We start from the raw sequence: 26,007 nt of genomic DNA, 5'->3' as shown, positions 1-26,007 counted from the left end.
GACATAGATTTTCCAGGAGCATTGCCAACATCACGCCACCGATGTGGAAACAGCAGCCACTCCACAGCCACCGTTGAGACTTCCAGGTCAGGAGCTTGAATTGACACTGCATGGTCAGCACCAATACCCTCCCGGGCCTTGACCTTGACCTGGAGCCCTGCAGAACACTTTGCTGCTGCTGCTGCTGCTGTGGAGAGCCTGATCCTCCATGGCACCCAGGGCACGCTGCTCCACGGTGTCCGCTTCAGACATGAGGGCCATGCTCCAGCAGTGGAGTGTGAGCCGGACACAGGTGTGTGTCCCAGCTGCAAGGGGGGCTGAAACATGAGCTACAACATCCATAGAACAGGGAGCCATTATCTGGGACATTGCAAAAGGCTCACAGAGAAACGTGGATGGCCATGAAAATATTGAAGGCAGTCATGGACAGGACAAACAGGACAGCAGGCTGCGGGTTCCACAGGCCTGGGCTCTCTGGTCCTGGTTCCCAGCGCTACCTCATTGTCTTCCTGGGGGGTTGTGACGAGGAGAGGAAACAGTTCCGGGCACACAAGTGGAGTTTGGTAAGTGGTAGCAAGTGCTAGTACTCGCTCTGCACTGCCCCTGCTATTTCCTCGTCCATCTTAGCATTTGAGGCTGCTCTCAAACAAACTTACTCTCTTTTCAATCTGAAAGCTGTGACTTGACAAGAAAAAGAAGAGGTGGCCAGCTTTCTCTCTGCCATCCCTGATGTCACACCATGCCCTTGGAGACATTTCAGACTTCACACACCAACCGCAACCACAAAGCCCTTCTTTTTCTCTGTTTTTCTCTATTCTGACCTCATTTCCTACAGGTATTCTTCTACAGTCCTCTCCTAACTAAAGCAAGTGTTTGGCAAATGGGTGGTAGGTTGGGTGTAAGATCCATTTCTGGCACTACTGGTGGCTGTGCCACTGATGAGGCAATCACCTCATTAGCAAAAGTGCTACAAGGTGAAGGGTTAAAGGGGATCATTCAACTAAAAATATCTAGTGCTCCATAAAGATTGGTTTCATTCCTCGATAACTTTTGTGAAGACATCTGGCAGAGTATGTGGCACACGTTAGGTGCTTAAAACATTCATGTTTATTATTTTTGGTATTTTAAATTTAAAAAATGCAAAATATTCTAAGAAAATATGTCCACTTCTTTGAAGTCTCACTGGAAATGAGAAGCATTTCCTTTGGAACAGATCTGTTATAAACCTTATACAGAATGTTTTCCCATAACTCTGCGTGTTTGTCCCCATTTGCAGCAAGAACCAAGGTTATGAAAATGGAGTGCTACGACCAAATTGCCATGGAAGAAACACGAGAGCCAAGAAAACACAGTCTGTCCTGACGTGAGTTCACGAGTCCTCTGGGAGTCTGAAGATGAAATTCCTGCAAAAGGACAAGGGAAGGTGGATTCCCACCCAGAGAATATCAAGGAACCTGCGAACCTACATTCTGTGAGAAAGAAATATACGACAGGAGTTTTAAGATCTGAGTCTAAAAACTCGAAGGCTATTTTGTAAAATCCTTTCTAGAGAAACAGTGATCTAGAGCAGGGGATAACACTGAAATCCGGAAGCCACACCCAATTTGAGAGCTCCTATGTACTGCAAGACCAGTCAATCCCTGCTGCTCCTAGAGGGGTGAGCATGGCGTCATGGCCCAGAAATTCAACCATTTATTAAAAAAGCTTCCTTTTTGAGTTGATTTGGTGCATGGATCAAAAATAATTGACTGTTCTGATTTCAACTCAGTCATTTAAAGAGCTTAGAATTTGCCATTTCCTTCTTTACAACAAGAAAATGTTGGACAAAATAAAAATCATCAATTTTTCTTGGATCCATCAGAGAATTGAGGTCACAGGGCAAACCACCATCCCAAAATCTGAAGAGATTTCCTACTTCATACCATATATCCAAGTGGATTTCAGCATATTAGGAGCCTGACTATGAAATATAACACAATAAAGTTAGTAGAAGAAAATGTAGGAATATATATTTTTCAGTTAAAAAAAAGTCAATAAAGTAGATATTGATAGATCTGATTACACAAAAATTAAAGATTTCTGTACAAAATTAAGGACACAGGCATTCAGTTTCAACTCTGACATGTAATAACTTAGAAATCAGTACACCTATCTTTACAACAGGAAAAAGTTAGACAAGCTGAAAACTAATGAATTTTCTTGAACCCATCAGAGAGCTGAGGTCACAGGGCAGACACCCACCCTGAACTCTGGAGAGACAGACACATCCAGAGAAATAAAGCAGACGAGATTCGCTTACCTGGAGCAAAAGCCGTGGGATGCCATAATCCTGTAGGAGCATCAAACCAGAAGCCACGTGTAGGCTGGCAAGAGAGTGAGAAGCTCCTGGAGTCTACCATTATACACAGACACCACACTTTCTCAGGCTTTTCTTCCAAGGACCCCACCACCCTCTACACCCTCACAGGGAGGATGCCCCACCTCCTCCGCCCCTCTTTTCTCCTCTCTACCTCGCCCTCTCCTCCCCCTGGCCCTGGTAGTGCTAGAAGAATAGCCTTGTGAAATCCCCCAGACCCTTCTCCCTTCTAATACAAAAGGCTTAACCCCCAGAGGTGCCAGAGGCAAGAGAGAAACCCAGTTCAGTGGGAGAAAGGGACTCCACCAGCTCCCACACTGCTCCAACCTCCATGTCTCAGCTCAAAAAACAAGTCATAATCTAGAGGGGAGAGGCCTTAGAGGATACCTGCTACATCTAGGGACTGAAGCAGGGGGCAGGGGGCAGTGCTACCCCTAAGGGAAGGACAGAAAGACATGTGAAAGCTACACATATAGTGGGCTATATGAACCCACTATATACCCCAGACTGCAAATTAATCAAAAGATCAGAGAATGCCCCCCCCACACACACACACAGCCTAGTACTATGTTAGTAAACTTCCAATAAAAATAATAATGGACTACAGCAGAAGTGTAAGCTACTGATTATTTTTGAGGAGCAGAACAAACAGAAGGCCCAAAGCAGGAGGAGAGGCAAAACCAAGGACACCAGAGGAATTTGAAGTTCTTGTGCCCATAGCTACAACAAACATCAAACACTGCCCAACACTTCAAGATCTACTTATCTCAATATGTGTTGACCCATACAACATGTCTGGCTTCCAACAAAACAAAAATATTATATGCCATGCTGAAAGGCAAGGAAAAAAACACAGTCTGAAGAAATCAGGAAATCACTAGAACCAGACTCTGATATGACACAGATGTTGCAATATCAGACAGAGAATTCAACATATTTGCTATTAATAGGTTTACATCTCTAAAGGAAAAACTAGACAACACATAAGACCAGATAGACAATGTCAGTAGAGAGATGGAAACTCAAAGAAGGAATCAAAAAGAAATGCTAGAAATCAAGAACACAGTAACATGCTGAAGACTGCCCTTATGGGATGATCAGCAGACTCAACAGTGCTGAGGAAAGAATCACTGAAACTGAAGATGAGTCAATAGAAATCACCCAAACTGAAACACAAAGAGGAAAAATAAAAGCAAAACAGAACATTGAGCACTGTGGTAAATCAAGTGGTTTACCATACATGTAACTGGAATACCAGGAGGAGGTGAAATGTAGATCAGGGAAGAATACATATTTGAAAAACATAATGGCCAAAAAGTAAAAAAGATCAGTGGTTGTCAGGTGTTGGGAAGAGAGAGATGCATAGACAATACACAGAGGATTTTTAGGGCAGTGAAACTACTCTGTATGGTACTATAATGTTGGATACATGCTGTCATACATTTGTCCAAACTCATAGAATGTACAGCACCAAGAGTGAACACTAACGTAAGTTGTGGACTTTGGGTGATAACGGTGTGTTAATGTAGGTTCATTGATTGTAATAAATGTACCACTCTGGTGATTTTGATAGTCCAGGAAACTGTGTCTGTGGAGGCAGGAGGTATATGGGAAATATCTGTACTTTCTGCTCAATTTTTCTGTGAACTAAAACTGCTCTAAAGTATTAGGCCTATTTAAAAAATGATATTTTTCAAAAAATAGAAAAAAGCAATCCTAAAATTTGTATAGAACTACAAAAGACCTCAAATAGCCAAAGCAATCTTGAGAAAGAACCAAGCTGCAGGTATCACACTTCCTGATTTCCAAGTATATCACAAAGCTGTAGTAATCAAAAGAGTATGGTATTGGCATAGAAACAGACACATAGACCAATGGGATAGAACAGAGAACCTGGAAATAAACTCACCCAAATACAGTCAATTAATCTTTGACGAGGGCACTAAGAACACGCAATGAGGAAAGGATAGTCTCTTCAACAAATGTTGTTAGAAAAACTGCATAACAACCCATGAAGAAATGAAATTGAACCCCTCTCTTACACCATAGCCAAAAATTAAGTAGACATGGATAAAGTACTTAGATATAGAGACCTTAAACTGTAAAATCCTAAAAGAAAACATAGAAAAAAAGCTCCTTGGCATTGGTCTTACAGTATTTTTTGGATGTGACACCAAAAACACTGGCCAAAAGCAAAAATTCAACAAGTGGGACTACCTCAAGCTAAAAAGTTTCTGCAAGACAAAAGAACAAACAACCAAATGAAAGACAACTTACGGAATGAAAGAAAATATTTATAAACCATTTATTTGATAAGGAGATAATATTCAGAATATATAAGGAACTCATACAACTTAATATCAAATAATCTGATTAAAGTATGGGCAAAGAACTGAACAGACACTTCTGAAGAAGACATACAGATGGCCAACAGATATCTGAAAAGGTGCTTAGCACCCCTCATCATCAGGAAAATGCAAATCAAAACCACAATGAGATACCACCTCACATTGTTAGGATGGCTATTATCAGAAAGTCAAGAGAGCACAAGAGTTGGTGAGTATATGGAGAAAAGGAAACCCTTGTGCATTGTTGGTGGTAATGTAAGTTGGGACAGCCATTATGGAAAACATTATGGAGGGTCCTCAAAAATAAAAAATAGGGCTACCATATGATCCAGGAATCCCCCTTCTGGGTATATACCCAAGGTAATGTAATCACTATCTCAAAGAGATATCTGCACCTCAATGTTCATTGCAGCATCATTCTCAATAGACAGGACATGGAAACAAGCCAAGTGTCCGTTGACAGATGAATGGATAAAGAAAATGTGATATATATACATTTATAAATTTATATACATGTATGTATGTATATACAATGGAATATTATTCAGCCATAAACAAGAAGGGAATCCTATCATTTGCAACAACAAAAATGAAACTGGAGAACATTATGCTAAGTGAAATAAGCCAGACACAAAAGGATAAATACTGTATGATCTCACTAATGTGTGGAATCTAAAAAAGTCAAACTCGTAGAAGCAGAGCAGAATGGTGATTGCCAGGGGTTAGGGTGGGGGAAATGAAGAGACGTTGGTTAAAGGGTACAAACTTTCAGTTATAAGATCAATAAATTCTGGGGATCTAATGTACAACATGGTGATTATAGTTAATAATACTGAATTGTATACTTGAAATTTGCTGAAAGAGTAGATCTTTAAGTATCACCATAAAAAAAAAGGTAGTTATGTGAGGTGATGGGTGTGTTTGTTAACTTGGTTGTAGAAAACATTTTACAATGTATAAGTGTATTAAATCATGATGTTGTATGCCTTAAAGAAAGATTCACATTGTACAACATAAATATACAGAATTTTTATTCATCAATCATACCCCAATAAAGCTGGAAAAAAAAGTAACAGCTAAAATTAATGACAGACACCAAACTACATATACAAAATCTCACTAAGAAGGATAAATACAAATACATGTGTGCATACACATGTACACACACATACACAGACATATCATATTTAAACTGCAGAAAAATCAATTGACTGCATATTTCATCATATGTGGACTTTCTGTTCTGTTGCGTTGATCTATTTGTCTATCTTTATGCCAATACTGAATTGTCATAATTATTACATCATTACAATAAGCCTTGAAATTGGGTTGTGTGATCCCTGCAACTTTGTGTTTCTTTTGCAAAATTGTTTTGTCTATTCTACATCCTTTTAAGTTTCTCTATACAGTCTAAAATCAGCGTGACAATTTCTTCCCAAAAACCTGATAGAGTTTTTATTGTATTTGTGTTCCATCTATACTTCAATTTAGGAAGAATGTATCTCTTAACAATATTGAGTTTGACAGTCCATGAACATGGTATATCCATCTACTTATGTCTTAATTTCTCTCAAAAATGTTTCATAATTTTCAGCCGAGGGGACTGGCACATGCTTTGTTAGGTTTTTCCCTGGGTGCTTTGTGCTTCCAATGCATAAGAGCTAAACTAAATTTATCTTAATAACTTTTATTATTTTTTTAAATACACTAAATCCTGTTTATCTTTTTGCAGTTATATTTTGGTAATCTTATGTATCAGCAGATATAGCTCTATCTCTATGTTGTAAAAAATAACAAAATATTAGTCCATAAAAATGTGTCACAATGTATTTAATAGTCTAAGGGGTTGGATGTGAACTTTTGGGGGAGGAATTAAAGAAGGAGAAATTGTGGAAGCCTTAGTGTAAGCATTATAGCACGTGGTCACTCCCCTTGCACAGTCTGAGAAAGTTTCACGGAGAGAGCAATGTTGTGATCTTCCAGATAGAAAGCATCAGTGCAAGCTGTGTAAAGAGAAAGTGATAAGTTTCTGGACTGTGTCAGTTCATAATTCATTGCTAGCACCTGCTGATTTGTTGACCCTCAGGAAATCACCTCACTGATGCTCAGTTTCCTTATCCGTGAAACATTTCACTAGGCTTTCCCTAGGGGTTGGATGAAATCATGGATACATTATCTGTGCTCTCTAAGTTGTGAATGAGACAACCTCTCACGGTGTTTTATAATTTGCTATTTAATATCATTCTAATTAAAGAAAAATAAAAATTGTAAATTATTAGCATGTATTTTACCATTCATGTTGACATTGTGCAATGTGAGTTTTACATGCACATGTAAGGGCATTTAACTCAGATGTATAATCACTGAAATTACACAATTCTTATTTTGTAGCTCATAAAGCATACGTATTTCATTTGTACCTGAACAGTAGAAACACTGCATAAACTAACTCCACTGTTTTTATTTCATTTCTTGATGTGTGCACATTCTACCAACACCCTTCCTTGGATAGCTGATGAGTAAGGAAGCACTGAAAGAAAAAGAACTATTGGCGGCCCAGGCTTTCCTTTTCTTCTATGTGTAAATGGCTGACCAGCACAGGGAAGTAACACAGCAGTAAAGCATATGACAGGATCCCTTGGGTGTTCATGTTTCCTAGGATTCCACTGCTTTTTTTCTGGATCTGGTGCAAGTTTTGGATCACTTGAAAAGTGTGGTCTCTAAGGGCTGTCAATGCTGTGTATGGAACGTGCTTACTTTTACTTTTCTGACTACCACTCATCATAGTTACACCAAAATCCTTTTCTCTGGGGCTTGGCAAACGCTATATACAAATGATGTGGCAAGAAATGGCAACTGACATGCAAATTGCATGTATTTCCTCTGCACTCACCCATGCTCCATTGTCTCACCAGACTTTACATCCAAAATACAAGCTCAAAGATAAAATTACAGGTAGCCTGACTTTGCACAGTTCTGACATGCATGCCTATCAGTTACTGTGGTTAAAATGCAGCAGTCCCCCCAAAACATGGCTCCAGTTCCACTTAGCATGGTGTTTCTTAACTGTGAGTAACTGCAGAAAATGTGGCCTTCTCTGTGGCTCTTCAGTTCACAAATCACTCTGTGAATAACAGGCGCACGCATGATCATGCACCAATCACATCCTTCTGTCCAAGGCCAGTGATTCTTCCCTGCGCTTTGGTAACTCAAGTCATCCACACACAGCACGGCACATCGTTGTGTTGGCTCCTTGTCTCCCAGTGATAAACCCACGTGTCATCTTACACAAGCGGCTCACTGAAAGGGGGATTTGTCCAACCAAGGTGTGAGCGTGGCAAAGAAATAAAAAGTAGTAACACTGGAAGTGAAATAGGTTAAAAGAAAATTGAGTCACAGGAGAAAGAACTGGCCGTGGGGATGTTGGCACTGCCACTGCCCAAGGGGCTGACTTACTGACGGACCTGCAGAGAGGGGCACAGGGACAGGGATGAGGACATTCTAGAGGAAGTGACGCTAGCAAAAATAACTCACATTTCAGGAACTCTCAGAGATGGTTCACAACCTTGAAAGTACGAAGGAGAATAGCAGGCCAGCACTGTTCAATCCACTCTTGATACGTTTTTTGGAAAGGAAAACCTCTTTAATTCTCAATGTTTTTAATGTTTTAAATTTTAGTGCACTAAATCAATAGTACTTTTACTTTTTTTTTTTTTTTTTGGTATACTGCACATTTATAACTAATAGCAAGAGAGTTTTTTTAATGTTTTGATAAAAAACATTTAAAGGTCGTGGAACACTTATAATTTCCCCAAGGAAAAATGAAGAGGTCTTTGCGTGGTTTCAGCTTACACGGCACTGTTACAGCCGCACTACCCTCAAAATGAGGACTTGCCGTATAAAGAATTCCAAGATGGCAGCAGCAGGGCAGGAACCAAGTTCAGGGCCTTCTGCAGAAAGCACCCTGTGCAATGACCTCGACACAGGGCTAACCATGATCCTGGCTTCTATGGCATTCAAATGCACTTTTAGTAGTAGCAAAAGCCTTGCATGAACTCTGCCCTTGCTGACACACTGATCTCACTTCTCACTGCTCTCCCGCACACAACGCCAGCATGCCATGCAGACTCTCGTGGCCGTCCCTTCTTGCTGAGTGCACACCTCACAGAGTGTTAGTAGTCTGACCAAGAAAATCCGTGGAACGCTGTTACCACAATGCTCCAGCGACAGCATGGCCCTATTAAATGTAACATGTACTTGTTGTCCTCCCCATTCCACCTCCACTTTCCTGCCCTTTAAACAACCCTCAACCTGCAAAACTGAACTTAAGACTTTTCGTTGGTATTTTCTCTGACTTCCCCAGGGTGAACTGATCACTCATTCTTCTGTACTATTACAAGCTGGCTCTATGCAATGAACACCAGTGAAGGGCCCACAGACGAGGGAAGAACGAGACTCAGCACAATACAAAACCTACTCACTACAACCCAAAGAAGGTTTGGACACAGAACACCCCAAGTTACCGAACTTTGTGCTCAGTTCTGCAAGGCACCGTAGGAGTCACCTTGTTTTTGACGTCACATGTATGCTTAAAACAGCATACAGTAGTGATTATTAGCATTCTCATTTTAGAGATGAGGAAAATGAGATCATGAGATCATGTTGGTGAAGAAACTTACTTGAGGTCACCTGGGTAGCATGGTGATAGAGTGGAATTTATTCTGGCAAGGAGAGATGTAAAAAAGGTTTATGGGAGTAGACTTATGGGTAGGACAGTTGTTTTGTTACCTATATTTAAAAATTTTCCAGGCATTAATTTTAAAACTTCCGTTAAAAAAATTGAAGCACCGGGTTATCTTATATAAATCTTACACAGAGACTAAAAGAAAGCAACCTTCTGTATTTCGGTCCAGGCTCTGGAGAGCTCTAGAGGCGGCGAGGATCCTCATCCTTCCACTGCCAGTGGCCCCTTCCCAACACTCACACACATACAAACACGTACACACACACACACACGTATATGCACACCCATACAGGCATACCTCAGAGATATTTTAGATCAGCACAATAAAGCAAATATCACAATAAAGTGAGTCACAAATTTTTCAGTTTTCCAGTGCATATAAAAGTTATGTTCACATTGTACTGTAGTCTATTAAGTATGCAATAGCATTATGTCTACAAAAACAATGTACATAACTTAATTAAAAAATCCTTTATTGCTAAAAAATGAAAAATGCAAAAATGCCTTTAGTGAGTCATGATCTTTTTGCTGGTAGAGGTTCTTGTAAAAAATGCAATATCTGTGAAGTGCAATAAAAGGAGGTATGCTTGTAAACACACACACATACACATGCGCACGCGCGCGCACACACACACACACAAGTTTGCGCCCTGATTGCTGAAGAGAATTTTAGGTTTCAGGAAAATCCAACTTCTATAGTTCTAGTATAGAGTCTGGGCACTCATTGCACATTTATCCTTGTGCTGGAAAAGTGCCTTTTTGGAGTAAATCATGTCCAGTCATAGCAGCTGTGATATTGAACCCTCTGCCAACATCCTTATTTAATTGAGATTAAATATAGTAAAGATAGTTTTTAGAAATACCTTAGGAATCTAGATATCCTTGTGGTAATGATTAATTTCAGACCATCGGCCAACTGTGTGTCTGGATTGTATCTTTTTACCTTTCATACAATTGCATTTTCTGAGCTGTATATTGGCATAAGATAATTGCTGGGAGTTGGAAAAATGCTGTTAAGAAAGAGCCCCACGAAACTCATTAATTTTATTAGTTATTTTGAGGATTCATTTGATTGTTTGACACATATTGAGTGCCAATACGTGCTCAGCACCCCACTAGGTGGCAGACAGAAAAAGAGAAAATGGTAGACACGTCTTCCCTCATGGGTCTCACTGCTAGTTGTGTGGACAGATCATTAAACAGTTGCATAGATGATCAATTAGCTTTGTTTATGTTAACTGTCTCATAGTGTCAACATAGGTTCTAATAGTGACACTCAGCTTGTCTTGGTGGGCAGGATAAGGCTGCCATAAGGAAGGGGAATATAGGCTGAGAGCTGAAGGATGGGCAAGAAATAGCCAGATTTGGAGATCATGGGAGTGTGCGGACATGCTTCCTTATGGGTGCATTTTGATGGCATGGAAATACATAGTGAGAAACTCCTTTCTGGAAATTGGGTTTTCATTTTTGCACTTGTAAGTTAGCATAGTCTTCCTGCAGAAGTAATAAAAGAAGAAATATATAAATTAAACATCATCAAAATTAAGTTTTGTGTATCAAGGATACTATCAAGAAAGCGAGAAGGCAGGGGCCAGCCAGGTGGTGTAGAAGTTAAGTGCGCGCACTCCGCTTCAGCGGCCTAGGGTTCACGGGTTCGGGTCCCACGCGCACACCAATGCACCGCTTGTCAAGCCATGCTGTGGTGGCGCCCCATATAAAGTAGAGGAAGATGAGCACAGATGTTAGCCCAGGGCCAATCTTCCTCAGAAAAAAGAGGAGGATTGGCAACAGATGTTAGCTCAGGGCTAATCTTCCTCACAAGAGAAAAAAAAGTGGGATGGAAAAATGGCGCAGTCACTGGGAGACAGTTTGGCAGTTTTTTATAAAACTAAATGTACCCTTACCATATGCTTCTAGCTATTTACCCAAGTGAGCTGAAAACATGTCTACACAAAAACCTGCACATAGATGTTTATTGCAACTTTATTCTTAATTGCCAAAACTTGAAAGCAACCAAGATGACCTTCAATCAGAGAATGGATAGATAAACTGTGGAACGTCTAGACAATGCAGTATTACTCAGCACTAAAAAGAAAGAGCTATCAAGCCATGAAAAGACACTGAGGAACCGTAAATGCGTGTTACTAAGTGAAAGAAGCCAATCTGAAAATGTTACATACTGTATGATTCCAAATATATGACATTCTGGAAAAGGCAAAATATGGAAACAGTAATGAAATCAATGATCGCCAAGGATTTGACGGGAAAGAAAGATGAATAGGTGGAGCACAGAGGATTTTTAGGGAGGTGAAGCAATTCTCTATGATACTGTAATGGTTGATACATGACATTATGCCTCAAAACCAATAGAACTGTACAACACAAAGAGTGAACCCTAATGGAAAGTATGGCCTTTAGTTAATAATAACATATCAATATCGGCTCATCAATTGTAACAAATGTACCACATTAAGGCAAGATATTAAAAATAAGGCGTGTTAGTCAGGATTCTCCAGAGAAACAGAACCAATAGAATATGTGTATATCTAAAGAGATTTACTTTAAGGAATTGGCTTAGATGATTGTGGAGGTTGGCAAGTCCATCATTAGGGTGGGCCAGCTGGCTGGTGACTCAGGGCAGAGCCAATGTTGCAGTTCAAGTCCAAAGACTATCTGTTGCAGAATTCCTTCTTGCTCGAGAGTGTCAATCTTTTTGTTCTATTCAGGCCTTCAACTAATTGCATGAGGCCCACCCACATTATAGAGGACAGTCTGCTTTACTCAAAGTCCAATGATTTAAATTTTAATCTCATCCAAAACACCCTCACAGAAACATCCAGAATAATGTTTGACCAAATATCTGGGCAACATGGCCAGCCAGTTTGACACATAAAATTAACCATCACATAGGAGAAACTCTATTTGTGTTTGGATGTGTTTAGGGGTGAGGGTAGATGGGTATGTAGGAACTCTCTGTACTTTCTGTTCAATTTTATTGTAAACCACAAACTACTCTAAAAGATAGTCTATTAATTAAAACAAAACTAAAATAAGATTTTTCATACTCCAAATATATACAGATAGCGTCCTCTATTATTTTAAGGTTTGTTTTTCATATTTAGATCTTTAATCCACCTGGACTTATGAAAATGTGGTTTTTAATGGAAAAACCACAATTATTTTTAATCCTTAGAGAAGCCAATTACTATTCTTTCCTTTTCATAATAATATACCAGATTCTGAATAACATTGTCTGTTTGTGGTTTCTCTATCACGCTCCATTTCTATTTAGTTATGTCTTAGTCAGTACTATTTTGTCTTAAATAATGCTGTATTTCATTCATTCTAAGAAGCACATTTATTTTCACATCTTATCATTTCTAAAATTAGGTTTTTTTACTACTGATAGTCTGTCATTATTTAATTCAAAGCATTTTTTCTTTGTTATTGATTCATATAATAATCATGTATCTTACAGTTCTTGTCATCTAGGAATCAATGAAATGGGATGTATACTTTTCCAAGGATAAAAGTATCTCCATCCTTTAATGTTATCTTATCTATTCTTGGACTTGTACACTTTCATATTTTGTGGCCAATTTCCACAAAAATAGTCTTTGGGAAATGTCTTAGTCTGTTCATGCTGCCATAACAGAAAACTGTAGACTGGGTGGCTTATAAACAACAGAAACTGGTTTATCACAGTTCTGGAGGCTGGAAGTCCCAGATCAACATACTGTTAGAGTCTTGTTTCTGACGAGGCCTCTCTCCCTGGCTTGCAGATGGCCAGCCACCTTCTCACTATGGCCTCAGATGGCCTTTCCTCTGACAACATGCAGGGATGGGTGAGGGGAGAGAGAGAGGGAGAGAGAGAGCTCTCTGGTGTCTCTTCTTATAAGGACACTAATCCCATTGGAACAGGCCCCACCCTTATGACCTCATCTAAAGCTAATCACCTCCCAAAGGCCCCATCTCCAAATGCCATCACGTTGCGGGTTAGGCCTTCAGCACAAGAATTGGGGGTAGGGGGGGATGATGACACAATTCAGTCTACATCAAGGAATTTATTGGAATTGTATTTGTAAATGAATTTGGGAAGGAATAATTTCCTAAGATACTGAGTCTTCATAACAAAGGTCAACTTATTTTTATATCTAGAAATTCTCATGATCTTTTTTATTCATGTCTCATTTTTTACTGCAGATTTTTTTGCTTTTTCCAGTACAAATAAAATATTTTGTTTTTTCCTTCTCCATTTTTATATTTTTAATGTTTTATCTTTATTTTATTACATTGGATGAAACATCCAGTAAAAGGTTGAATACTAGTAGTGACAGCATACGGCAAGACTATTTATCAAATTTAAAGTGACTACTTTTAAATTTTCCATTATGTATGATATCTACTTTAGATTGTTTGGAGATATGCTTTATGAGGACAGAAAATTTCCTTTTTTTTTTTTTTTTTTGGTGAGGAAGATTAACCCTGAGCTAATATCTGTGCCAGTCTTCCTCTATTTTGTAGGTGGGACACTGCCACAACATGCCTGCTGATGAGCGGTGTAGGTCCGTGCCTGGGATTCAAACCTACAAACCCAGGCCGCTGAAGCAGAGTGCATTGGACTTAAACATTACGTCACAGGGCCGGCCCTGGAAAATTTCTTTTTATTCCAGCTTCATGAAGAGTTTTATTATTTTCTTTTTATAACAAAATTTTGAGTTTTATGGAATAGTTTTATGCATATATGTATTATATGATTTTCCTCCATTAAACCATTAATTTCATGAATTATGTTCACATATTTTCCAATAATTAAACAATTTTTCTTTTGTGGGATAAATTTGGTTCAACACAAAGTTATCCTTAACCAGTTTTGATATTAAAAAAGTGGGTTTCTTTCCATCTTTTTTAAAGGTAGAAGAGATCTTTTCCTTTAAAATTTGATTTAAAATGATTTTAGGTGTGGTTATAATGATTCCTCTCATCTCCCCAAAGAGGGGTATGGATTGAATTGTAGATTTAGTAGATTTAGTATTTATAATAATTGTTGGTATAGTCAGCTTTTTTGTTTGTTTGTTTTTCTTTTGAGGAAGATTGACCCTGAGCTAACATCTGTTGCCAATCTTCCTCTTTTTGCTTTAGGAAGATTGTCCCTGAGCTAACATCTGTGCTAATCTTCCTCCACTTTGTATATGGGATGCCACCACAGCATAGCTTAATAAGTGGTGCATAGGTCCATGCCTGGGATCCGAACCTGCAAACCCTGTACCGCCGAAGTGGAGTGCCCAAACTTAACCACTATGCCACTGGGCCAGCCCCATGGTGTATTTCTTTTTAAACATGTACTATTTAATATGTGGATGTGAAAAATAGAGTTTATGAGATCTAATTTTTCCAATTTGCTCATGTAAAGCTTTCCATAGTAATCTACAGCAAGAAACAAATCGACTATATTTATGGTAATGTTTCCATTTCTACTCCTACTATAATTTATTTGTTCATTGTTTTTCATTTTTTTCTAGATCAGTCTTAGTCTTAATCAGGCTTCCATATTTGCAATAGAATTTTTCTTTTTTATCTTGATATAAAATATGTTTGCCCCAGGGAAGCCCTGTGTTACAGTTTCTTTGCCCAACCCCATCCCCAAAGCTAAGCAGGTTTTATAAAGTTGGTATCTATTCTTCCTGTTTAGTTTTTTATATTGTTATGCTATTTTAAACTATACTGTACTATACTATTATGAGACCATAAACCATATGTGGTGTTATTTATTTTGAACAGTTCCAGTGTTTCCCAAGTTTTATTTTGAAAACATTCAGTTTGACAGAAAATTGTAATATCAAGGCAGTGAACTTGTGTGTGCTCTTGACGTGGATTCACCAACCACTAAGGTCTGCTGTGTTTGCTCTCCCTCCTCCGCCCTAAATATGTTCAGGCATCTGTCACTTCCTCTTGCTTCTCACTCTGAGATTTAAATTGACTCAGTATCCCACGTCATTCCAGCATCTCCATCTGGTCTGCGAGCCCTTCTGTTTCATAATGGCCTCCAGAGGGCTCTCGGGGCTCTGCCCTGTGTGTGCATCAAGGTGATTCCTCACGTGGCAATCATATTTCTAAAGGTCATAGGAAATGATTTAATTTATTTAACATCTCTATCAGAAAGCTTGGGTCTTGTAACTGAACATAGATGCATAAAATCTGAGCATGTTTTTTAGAGGCGATCAGTCTCTAAAATTGCATGTGAATTTGAGTGGCAGCCCCTCTCCTGATTGTTGTGTGAATTTGCACTTCTTCTCTCAGTGACTCCCAGCATAGGGCTATTGGGAAGAATTCACAAACGAAAAAAGTGAAGCACTTAAGCAGGACTTGGCATGTAATAAGCAATCAGCATATGTTAGATTTGTTATTGCTCTTATTACCTTCACGTTTACCTATGGACACTAAGTTGCACTTTATTGCAGGTTTAAACATGATACAACATCACCAAGTGTTAAATGCAGTTAAATGCTTCTGTGCCACACTTCCAAATTTTCAAGAAATCCTCATCTATTTTATTTTTAACAGCTTTATTGAAGAATATTGTTAACGCAATATAAACCATACAAAAGTACAATTGGATAAGTATTGACGTGAATAAAACCATTAAACCATCGCAATCGAAACTGAGAACTTACCATCACCTAAACGTTTCACATGCTCCTTTGTAATCCCTCCATTCTTCCTACCCTTCTCCAAATGTTCCTTTCTCCCAAGCAACTCCTAATATGATTGGCATCACTATAAATTTGTATTTCTGAGAGTTTTAGAATCATATAGTACACAATCTTTTGTCTGACTTACTTCACTTGGCATCGATATTTTGAGATTCATGCCGAATAATGCTTCATTGAATAGATATACCACAGCATGTTTATCCAGTCTCCTATTGATGGGCATTTAGGTTGTTTCCAATGGGGCTATTATCAATAAAGCTGCCACAAACATCTGTGTATATATTTTTTCATTAACATATGCTTTCCTTGATCCTAGGCAAATTCCTAGGAGTAGAATGGCTGGGTCATACCATAGGCCTCTGTTTAACTTTATAAGGAGCAGTGAAATGCTTTCCTCACATTTTCCAAAGAGATTGAACCATTGCACACTCTTCCCTGTAGTACATGGGTGCTCCAGTTGACAAAAGGAGTGAGTCTGAGGTCAATGCTGGCAGAAGGACCATCCCTTCCAGCACTTTCATGTCCACATCTCCCTTTGGAAGCCAGATCTAGAGAGAGGAAAAGAAACTTCAGGTCAAAAGCCAGAATGTCTTTCTTCCTCCTATTCCTACATACAATAAAAATGAAACTAATTGAAATGAAGAGAAAAACATAATTTGTGAAAAAAATATATCTTACATTTCAAACATATGAAATGTAAGTAAATTTCTTTTTTATCATGACCATTTTTTTCCTCTGACTCTTTAATGCTGTCTTCCCATCCAAATCTGAGTTTGTGGTTTAACCTCTTTGTTAAAAAAAAAAAGCTGCTATGGCACTTGGCTAAATAACCCATCTAAAAGCTGCGAGACGAGATTTGAAATCCTTTAATTTGAACAAATTTCTAGGCAGCATTCCTTCTCGGTACCAATAAATGTAGGGAAGTCATGTAATGCTATTTTCTTCCCCAGTTTGGAGCACATCTCCCTGTGTTTCTACTATACTACATACAATTCAATGCCCACCTCAATGGGCAACTCTTTCTGTTTGATTCAAACTCTCTTTCATCTTCTATTGAACTCCCAAAGGAGTTCACTATTTGTTAAAACACTATTTGTTAAAACACTATTTGTTGAAATGTATCTGATATTAAATTTACTTACAAGCAAGTTCTCTTCCTATCAGCTTGCAGATGTCTTAACTTCATCATTTCCATTCTATTAGTTTAAAATGATGCCTACAAATTGAGTATTTTGTTACTTGTAGGGCTCTTCCATTGCCAATGTGAGCGAGTAGGACCATTGTCCCAGGATCATCACAGTTTTTGCAAATGGAAGCCAGATTCATAAGAAATATATCCCTTTGTTTTTTATTCATTTAAAGGGAAGTTTAAGCAACAGATGCTTCCAAACGTGCGTGTGGTGTATCTATTATTAAATGAGATAAGAAATTCACACTGTGACTATATAATTGCATGATTTGTAGAAACCTAATTTAGTTCTATTTTTAAATGTCATGGTAAATCATTTGCTCTATATCATTTCTAGGATATTTCCTCATAAATCTTAAGAATTTTCTGACCAAAATAGGTGTCTCTTATATTGGAAATAATATTAAATAAATTTTATTAGTTAATGTAAAAAATGTGCTTCCATACTTTCTATTTCTCTCTAACAGCATTTTAGTAAAATACAAATTTATGACTGTGGCTAAGAGTAATTAATTTACCCTAAATGCAAAGAAGATGAAATATTTATATAACTTTAAAATTTTGTCAATTTTTAAAAGTTGTAACTAACATTTAAATTTTGGGGCAAGGAAAATAAGGTAAAATACATTAAAATATATGTTAACTAAATACAGTTGATTTTAAAAGCAGCTAATCCAAAGAAAAATCTCATTTAAAAAGCTAGTAAAGGGGGCTTCCTAGTGGCGTAGTGGTTAAGTACATGTGCTCTGCTTTGGCTGCCCGGGGTTCACGAGTTTGGATCCTGGGCAGAGACCTACACTTTGTTCATCAAGCTATGTTGTGGCAGCATCCTATATATAAAATAGAGGAAGATTGACACAGATGTTAGCTCAGGGACAATCTTCCTTACAAAAATTAAAAAAGCTAGTAAATAGCTCTGGAGATGGACAGTGGTGGAGGTTGCACAACAATGTGGATATACTTAAATACCACTGAACTGTACACTTAAAAACAGTTAAGATGGTAAATTTTTGTTATCTGCATTTTACCACAATTAAAAATAATATAAAAATTTGAAGGAAATGAAAGGCTAGTAAAGAAATGAACATGCTCGGAAGAGAGGATAAACAGAGTGGGAAAAATAAAGCCCTGTTTTAGGAACAAGCTCAGGAACTCAGAGAACAGAAAATGTAATCCCTGCCTCCAAATATTTCAAGGCCTGCTGTGTGAAGGAAGAGACGTGGTCTCCTCACGAAAAAAGGGATTACGAGAAGAGGGACCAGCTTGGAGGGGCATTCTGTTTCAAACGCTCATGATGCATCTTAGTGGGCTATCCTGTGTGTGGATTGGTATGAGTGCAATCCAGGGCTTAAATCTGGCCCAGTATCCTAGTCTGCTTGAGCCGCCATAAAAAAATACCACAGACTGGGAGGCTTAACAACAGACATTTATTTTTCACAGTTCTGGAGGCCAGATGTCCAACATCAAGATGCCAGCAGATTGGGTTCCTGGTAAGAGCCCTCTTCTTAGTTGGCAGATGGCTACGTTCTCACTATATCCTCACATGGCAGAGAAAGAGCAAGCTCTCTGGCATCTCCTCTTATAAGGACACTAATCCTATCAGATTAGACTCCCACCTTTATGACCTCCTTTAACTTTAATTATTGCTTTATTCCAAATATTACAGGTTAGGACTTGAACATATGAATTTTGAAAAGAAGGGAGGAAACAATTCAATCCATAAAACCTGGATAGTTATTCTTTTTTTTTTATTCAATAAGGAGTGAAAAAGTAAATCATGCAGAAAAAATATGTGGAAGGAGAAGAGAAGAGAGGTACCGATCAAATCCTGGTAAACCGTATCTGACAGCCCGTGGAAAACGAGGACGGGTCCAGGAGAACAAAGTAGTGCCAAGAGGCACACCTCTCAGGAGCTATTGGAAAAGGAAGTTTCTAGAACTTGAGAATAGTGTTTAAATGGAGAAGCAAACCACCCCCCTCGCTTTGATGACTAGATCATTGAACAATATTTTTGGAGCAGTTCGAGTGGAACGGTGGAGGTAGAAGCTTCATCACTGGATTCAAAGATGGCTGACAAGACAACAATGTCGATGGTGAACCATTTTTTCAGTAGTTGTGATGAAAGGAAAGTAGAAAAAAGCAAAGTGGAAAGACACAGTGATGAGGGCTTTGATGAACACTGTCCTCTCAGCTCCACAGGAAACAGAGCAGGACAAGGGAGGTTGACCATTAGGACAGGGAGGAGTTCGCCAGTAGGACATTGTAAGAGCTGAGGCTGCGATTCTGTCCATGAGCATGAGGAGGGATGCAATTCTAATCAGAGAATAACAACGGCAATTTAAGAGCCCTGAGGAGACATGGTTTCAGGTGACCGTAAGCTGCCCTGGCAGGGCACTGGGCAGAGAAATGGTGTGACTGAAGGCCATGGGCGTGCTGAGCCCCCAGGAACCTTAGGGCTTGGCTTCAGGTTTGATGATGGTGTGTACTGGAAGTTCACAGCAGAAGTCAAAGAGAAAAGGGAGTTGATGGCCTGTTCCCAAGGGCACCCACCCAGGACTCTGCCTTATTTTCCTGTAAAACAAACAACCAGAGAGCCACTGGACCTGGCCCAAGAGTTCAGAGCACTTTATCATTTTATTTTGTAAATAAACCCATGAAATTATATCTGAATTGGAGAGAGTAAACCTTGTAAATTCTTCCTCTTCCTGAGTTGTTTTGGTTGTTATCTTGGATGCTGGAAGCTGTAAATGTGGCATTAATGATATGACACTTTCAAGCCTCTGTTCTGCTCCTAACTGTAAACCAAACACTTGAGAATAAACATGCAGCAAGGAAAAAATAAGAAAATTATACAATTGTGTTTTCTCTAGTCTGTCCAGGGCACAATTTCCAAATTTACTCATTTAGTGGACGCATCATGATGGAATTCATGATTTCCTGAGAAGAAAATTCACTACACAGGACTTGTGCAGACACACACATATGCCTTTGGAGAAGCAGAGTGTCAAAAAGATAAAACACATGTTTGACATGAGCCCCAGAGAGAAACTAAGGAAACTATCCATAAGATAAGAAGGGCTAGTAGAGATGGCATCAACGAAAGGGACATTTTAGCCCATGCACAGTGTCACTGCTCTGGAACTTGGGGCCATTCGGGCAACGTTTCCCATCTCAGAACTCCAAGGAGAGTTGCAGCCTCCATTGATAAGTCATTGTCACGGAGAGAGAGGCTGCAGCTTAGCAATTCTTAAGCCATTGAACTTCTGTTTAATGATTCTGAGTAAACTTGAGAAAAGAAAAGTTTTATTGAAAACCAAAACAACTACACAGAGAACTCTCCTCTAGTGCAGATATTTCAAAGACACAGATAAAAGATGTACAATCAGGGTTCCAGTTTTGGGAGGGTGACCAAGTTGAAGTTCGAATGAACACAGACAGCATCCCTCAGAATGGGTATTGACAATATGTATGAGGAAAGGCTCACAAAGAATTGGTGACTTGGAGTTGGAAACATAGTACAATTCTCACAGCAAAGGCAAAGACAGAACTCTGTGACTATTGTGTGATTTTCTGATTCGTGCCATAGACCTGTTGTATCTCAATCTTGACACTATTGGCGTTCAGAGCCAGATCATTCTTTTCTGCGAGGGGCATCCTGTGCATTGCAGGGTGTTGAGTGGTATCTCTGGCCTCTACCCACCAGATGCCAGTAGCACTTTCCCCAATCATGACAACCAAAAATGTCTGCAGGCACCCCAGATGTGTCTTGGGGCCCAAACCACCCCCAATTTACAACCCCTGCATTAGAAGGAGAAATACTCTGGCCTAGAAAAGGTAGAACGTAAAAGCATAGGAGGAGAGAAATTTCCAAATGGTTGGAACGGAGAAGGAGGCAGCTGTCTGCTTCAAGGCATCAAATCTCTGGGTACTGAAGGAAGACTGGATGGGGTACCAGGGAGGAATGCCTTCAGTGCGTGGGGGCAGAAAACCCACATGGCAGATTCCATACCCGGGCATTTACTTTTCTCACAGAGCCAGAAATCTGGCTGGAGGCATTTGGTCCATCATGGGCTCCTCTGCCTCCCATCTTTTCCATCTTCAGTCAGGGGAGCTTGCTGCCCTAGTGCCATAATACAGGTGAGGAAGTTCGAGGCATCAACCTCTGTTTCCTCTTCTATAAGGAAAGCAAAATTTCCTCACGACACTGACTTAAAATCTATCTACCAGAAGAGAGTCAGAGGGTGCCTCTAACTGCAAGGACAATGGGGAAAAAAGTGAACATTTATTTTCCAACCTAATATCATCTGTACAAATGTTGGGGAACTGACTTGATCACTGTTTTTAAAAAAAAGAGAATGAAAGTGAAGCCTATTGACCAAGACCACCCCAGCCTGTGCTGGGATCTCAGCCCACACACACTGGCCTGCATTCTCAGGCTGTCCTGGGACAGGGGAGCTTCTGGGAAACAGCATTTAGTGACCTCTGATGTGGGACCTCTGTGGTCTCCTCAGGGAGGACCACACAGAGGACCATGGACAGGGAGCTCATCAAAGGAAGGTGCTCGTGGTGTATGGACAATCCCTAAAGTACTTGGAGAAGTTTAGTCCAGGAATATCTGCAAGAAAAATAGAGCTGTTTTCATATATCAGAAGGTTTTATGGAGAAGGGCAGATCTATCTGAAGTTGCTATCTTAAGTGGCCCTGTAGGCCCAACTTACAAATAATGACTAGAAAGTCCAATGATGCAGTTTGGATCTGAGTATAAAAAAAAAAACAAAAACAAAAACTATTTTTTTAGCAGTTCTGAAAAACAGCTGAATAATTATGTTTCTGTTTGTTTTTATGTAGCCATTCCACATTCTTTTAGTTTTTTTTATTTTCGCATAATTTTAGATTAACAAAATATGTTGTTCAATTTTAAAAAGGAAGGAAATCCTGACATATGCTACAACATGGATGAACTGAGGACATGATGCTCAGTGAAATAAGCCGGTCACAAAAGGACAAATAGTGTATGATTCCACTCATATGAGGTCCTATATGGTGGATGCCAGGGGCTGGGGCAGGGAGAAATTGGGAGTCAGCATTTAAGGGGGACAGACTTTCAGTTTTAGAAGATGATGAAGTTCTGCAGATGGATGGTGGTGATGGTTGCACAATAGTGTGAATATACTTAATGCCACTGAACTGTACACTTAAAAATGCTTAAGATGATAAATATTATGCTTTGCATATTTTATTGCAATAAAATCAGCTGGAGGAAAAGAAAGTGCTAAAAGAGAAAATGTCAATCCAGGTTTATATCCAGTAAAATCAACCTTTAGGAATGAAGGTTAAATAAATATATTTTGAATTAAACAAAAATAAATTGTGGGGGCCAGCCCAGTGTGTAGTGGTTAAGTTCACATGCTCCACTTCAGTGTCCCTGGGTTCATGGGTTCCAACCCCATGCGAGGACCTACACACCACTCATCAAGCCATGCTGTGGCGGCATCCCACATACAAAATAGAGGAAGATGAGTACAGATGTTAGCTCAGGGACAATCTTCCTCACCAAAAATAAATAAATAAATAAATAAATAAATAAATAAATAAATAAAATAAATTGTGAAAGTAGTTCAGAGGTCCCGTATACTCCACAACCAGATTCCCTTATTATTAGCATCTTACCTTGGTATGATACATTTCTCAAAATTAATGCATCAATATTGTACATTATTATTAACTAAAGTACATACTTTATTCATTTTCCTTAGTTTTTACCTAATGTGCTTTTTCTGTTCCAAGACCCCATCCTGAAACACCACATTACATTTAGTTGTCATGTCTACTCAGGCTTCTCTTGGCAATGACAATTTTTAACGTTTCCCCTGTTTTTGATGGTCTTGAGAGTTTTAAGGAGGACTGGTTAGGTATTTTGTAGGATATCCTACTATCAGAACATGTCTGATATTTTCCTCATGGTTAGGGGATATGGGTTTTGAGAAGGAAGATCACAGAGGTAAGTGCCCTTCTCATCACATCACGTCAAGGGCACATGCTGTCAACATGACTTATCACTGTTGACATTGACCTTGATCCTCTGGCTGAGGTCATATCTGTCAGGATCATCCACTATGGAGTTACTATGCCTCCACCCCCTTCCATGCTGTGCTCTATGGAAGAAAGTCTCTATGCATAGCCCACACTTAAGGAGTGGGGAGTTATGCTCTACCTTCTTGAGAAGGAAGCATCTACATGAGTTATTCAAAATTCTTCTACATAGATTTACCTCGTCTTCCCATTTATTTATCTATCCAATCGTTTATTTTTCTATGTCACTATGGTCTCATGAGTATTTATTTTATACTATGGGCTATTAGTATATTTACTTTGTTACTCAAATTGCTTCAGGTTTGGTCTTTGGGGACACCACACTCTGTAATTGCTAAAGTCCTAAAACATATTCTTTGTTTTCAAAATTTGATTTTCTTCTGAGCATTTATTGTTCCAACTGAACTTTAGAAACAACCTGAGGAGTTTTGAATTGCCTTATGATGGGAATTAAATGGCGGCTGCATTGACTTATAGACTCATCTGGTGGATCATTGACATCATTATGATGTTGAGTCTTCTTCTCTTGCAGGAACATAGTCAACCTTCCATTTCTTCAGATATATCTTTGTCCTGAATGAGACTTTAGTAAGGAAATGCTTTCTTACAATGAGAGGGGCTGTTTTGTGAACCCTGAATTTCTTCCAGTTTTCAAATAGGGGCTCCAGGTGCACATACTATGTGACACTCAGGAGTCGTTCTTGCTTTGGGAAGAAGAAAAAAAATGAGATCATTCTTATAGACTCACCTATCTCCAAAATTCTTTTATTTTATGAAAGACCTTATGTTCTTTACTATTGCATACACATATGAACACAGTCATATGCTCATGAAAATACACACACGCACTACTGGTTGAATAGTGTCCCCCAAACGTCGTGTTCATCCAGAACCTCAGAATGTGACCTTATTTGGAAACAGGATCTTGCAGATGTTATGTGTTAAATTTAGATGAGGTCATACTGCAGTAGAGTGGGCCCTAATTCAAAGACTGATGTCCTTATAAAAAGAAAAAACGGAGTCCTAGAGGGAAGACAGCACATGACCGTGGAGGTAGAAATTAGCAGCGCAGCTACAAGACAAGGGAAGACAAGCAATGCTGGAAACTACCAGAAGCTGGAAGAGGCAAGGAAAGATCCTTCGCGAGAGCCTTCAGAAGGAGTTACAACCCTGCTCACACCTTGATTTTGGACTTCTGGCCTCCAGAACTGAGAGAATAAATGCCTGTTGTTTTAAGCCACCCAGTTTGTGAAAATTTGTTACGGCAGCCCCAGGACAGGGACATGCGCACACAGCCTTCCCCTCCTGACTGACACTGCTACAAGCTGGACCCCTTTTCCTCTATTTCCTTCAGAAATTTCCTCTCCACAGACTCTGATACATTCTAAACAATGCCAAATTCACCTTCTTAACATGGATATCTGATATCACCTCCCTTCTTCCAAATCTTCAAAACTTTCCAATTGTGCTGAATAAACCTTCTCCATAACAACCCAGGGCTGATGAAACGTGAGGCTGACTCCACCAGGCTGCTCTCATTCCCTGGGCTTCATCCAAACCACTTTACTTCCAATTCTCTGGACCCACATTGGGCTTACCTGTTCTATGTGAATTTTCAGTACAAGTCTTGTATTAGTTTGATAGGGCTGCCATGACATAGTACAGCAACAACTGGTAGCTTAAAACAACAAAAATTTATTCTCTCACAGCTGTGAAGGCTAAAGGATCGAGATCAAGGTATCTGCAGGGTTGGTTCCTTCTGAGGGCTCTGAGGGAGAATCTGTGCCTTTCTTCTAGCTTCTGAAGATGATTGTCAATCCTTGGCATTCCTTGGCTTGTAGATGCATCTCTCCAATCTCTGCCTACATCAGCACATGGCATCCTCCCTGTGTCTCTGTGTCTTCACATGTCATCTTTTCTTTGTATGTCCCTCTTCTTCTTGTAAGGACACCAGTCATTGGATTAGGACCCACTCTAATTCAGTACAACCTCATCTTAACTTGATTACATCTGCAAAGGCTCTATTTCCAAATAAGGTCTCATTCTCAGGTATGGGGGTCAGACTTCAACACAGCTTTGGGCGAGACACAATTCAGCCCATACCAAGTCTTTTGATGGATTTTCCTATGTTGGATTTCACACGTAATGTAAGCACCATCTCAATGCTAACTCACCTGTGAAGACTCTCTGGTTCCTTCCAATTGATCAGGCCCAGTGATAGGTGGTCAAAGGTTATACAAAAACTGGGGCCCAGAGTCCAGAAGGAGACCTGGAGAGCTGATAGCCAAGGAAGTTGGGAAAAATAACAGCTAGTCCAAAGCATATCACTTACTTGCCAGCTCTTTACGTGATTATGTTATGGAAAGCCAGCATCACTGTGACACCACAGCCTTTGAGCTGCATAGCTCTGTGTCACAATCACTCTTTTCGTGGTCCCTGCTCTCCTGCTAGACTGTAGGATTCTGAAGCACAGTAATGATGATGCTCACCTGCCTTCTGTAAGCATCTAGCATAGCACTTCTCAGAGTGCTCTTGGATCACCTGCCTCTGAATCAAAAACATTG

This window comes from Ceratotherium simum, chromosome 1, assembly GCF_057802395.1.
Source record: "Ceratotherium simum simum isolate JZ-2026a chromosome 1, ASM5780239v1, whole genome shotgun sequence".
Lineage (NCBI taxonomy): Eukaryota > Metazoa > Chordata > Mammalia > Perissodactyla > Rhinocerotidae > Ceratotherium > Ceratotherium simum.
Note: the sequence above shows the minus strand (reverse complement) of the source record.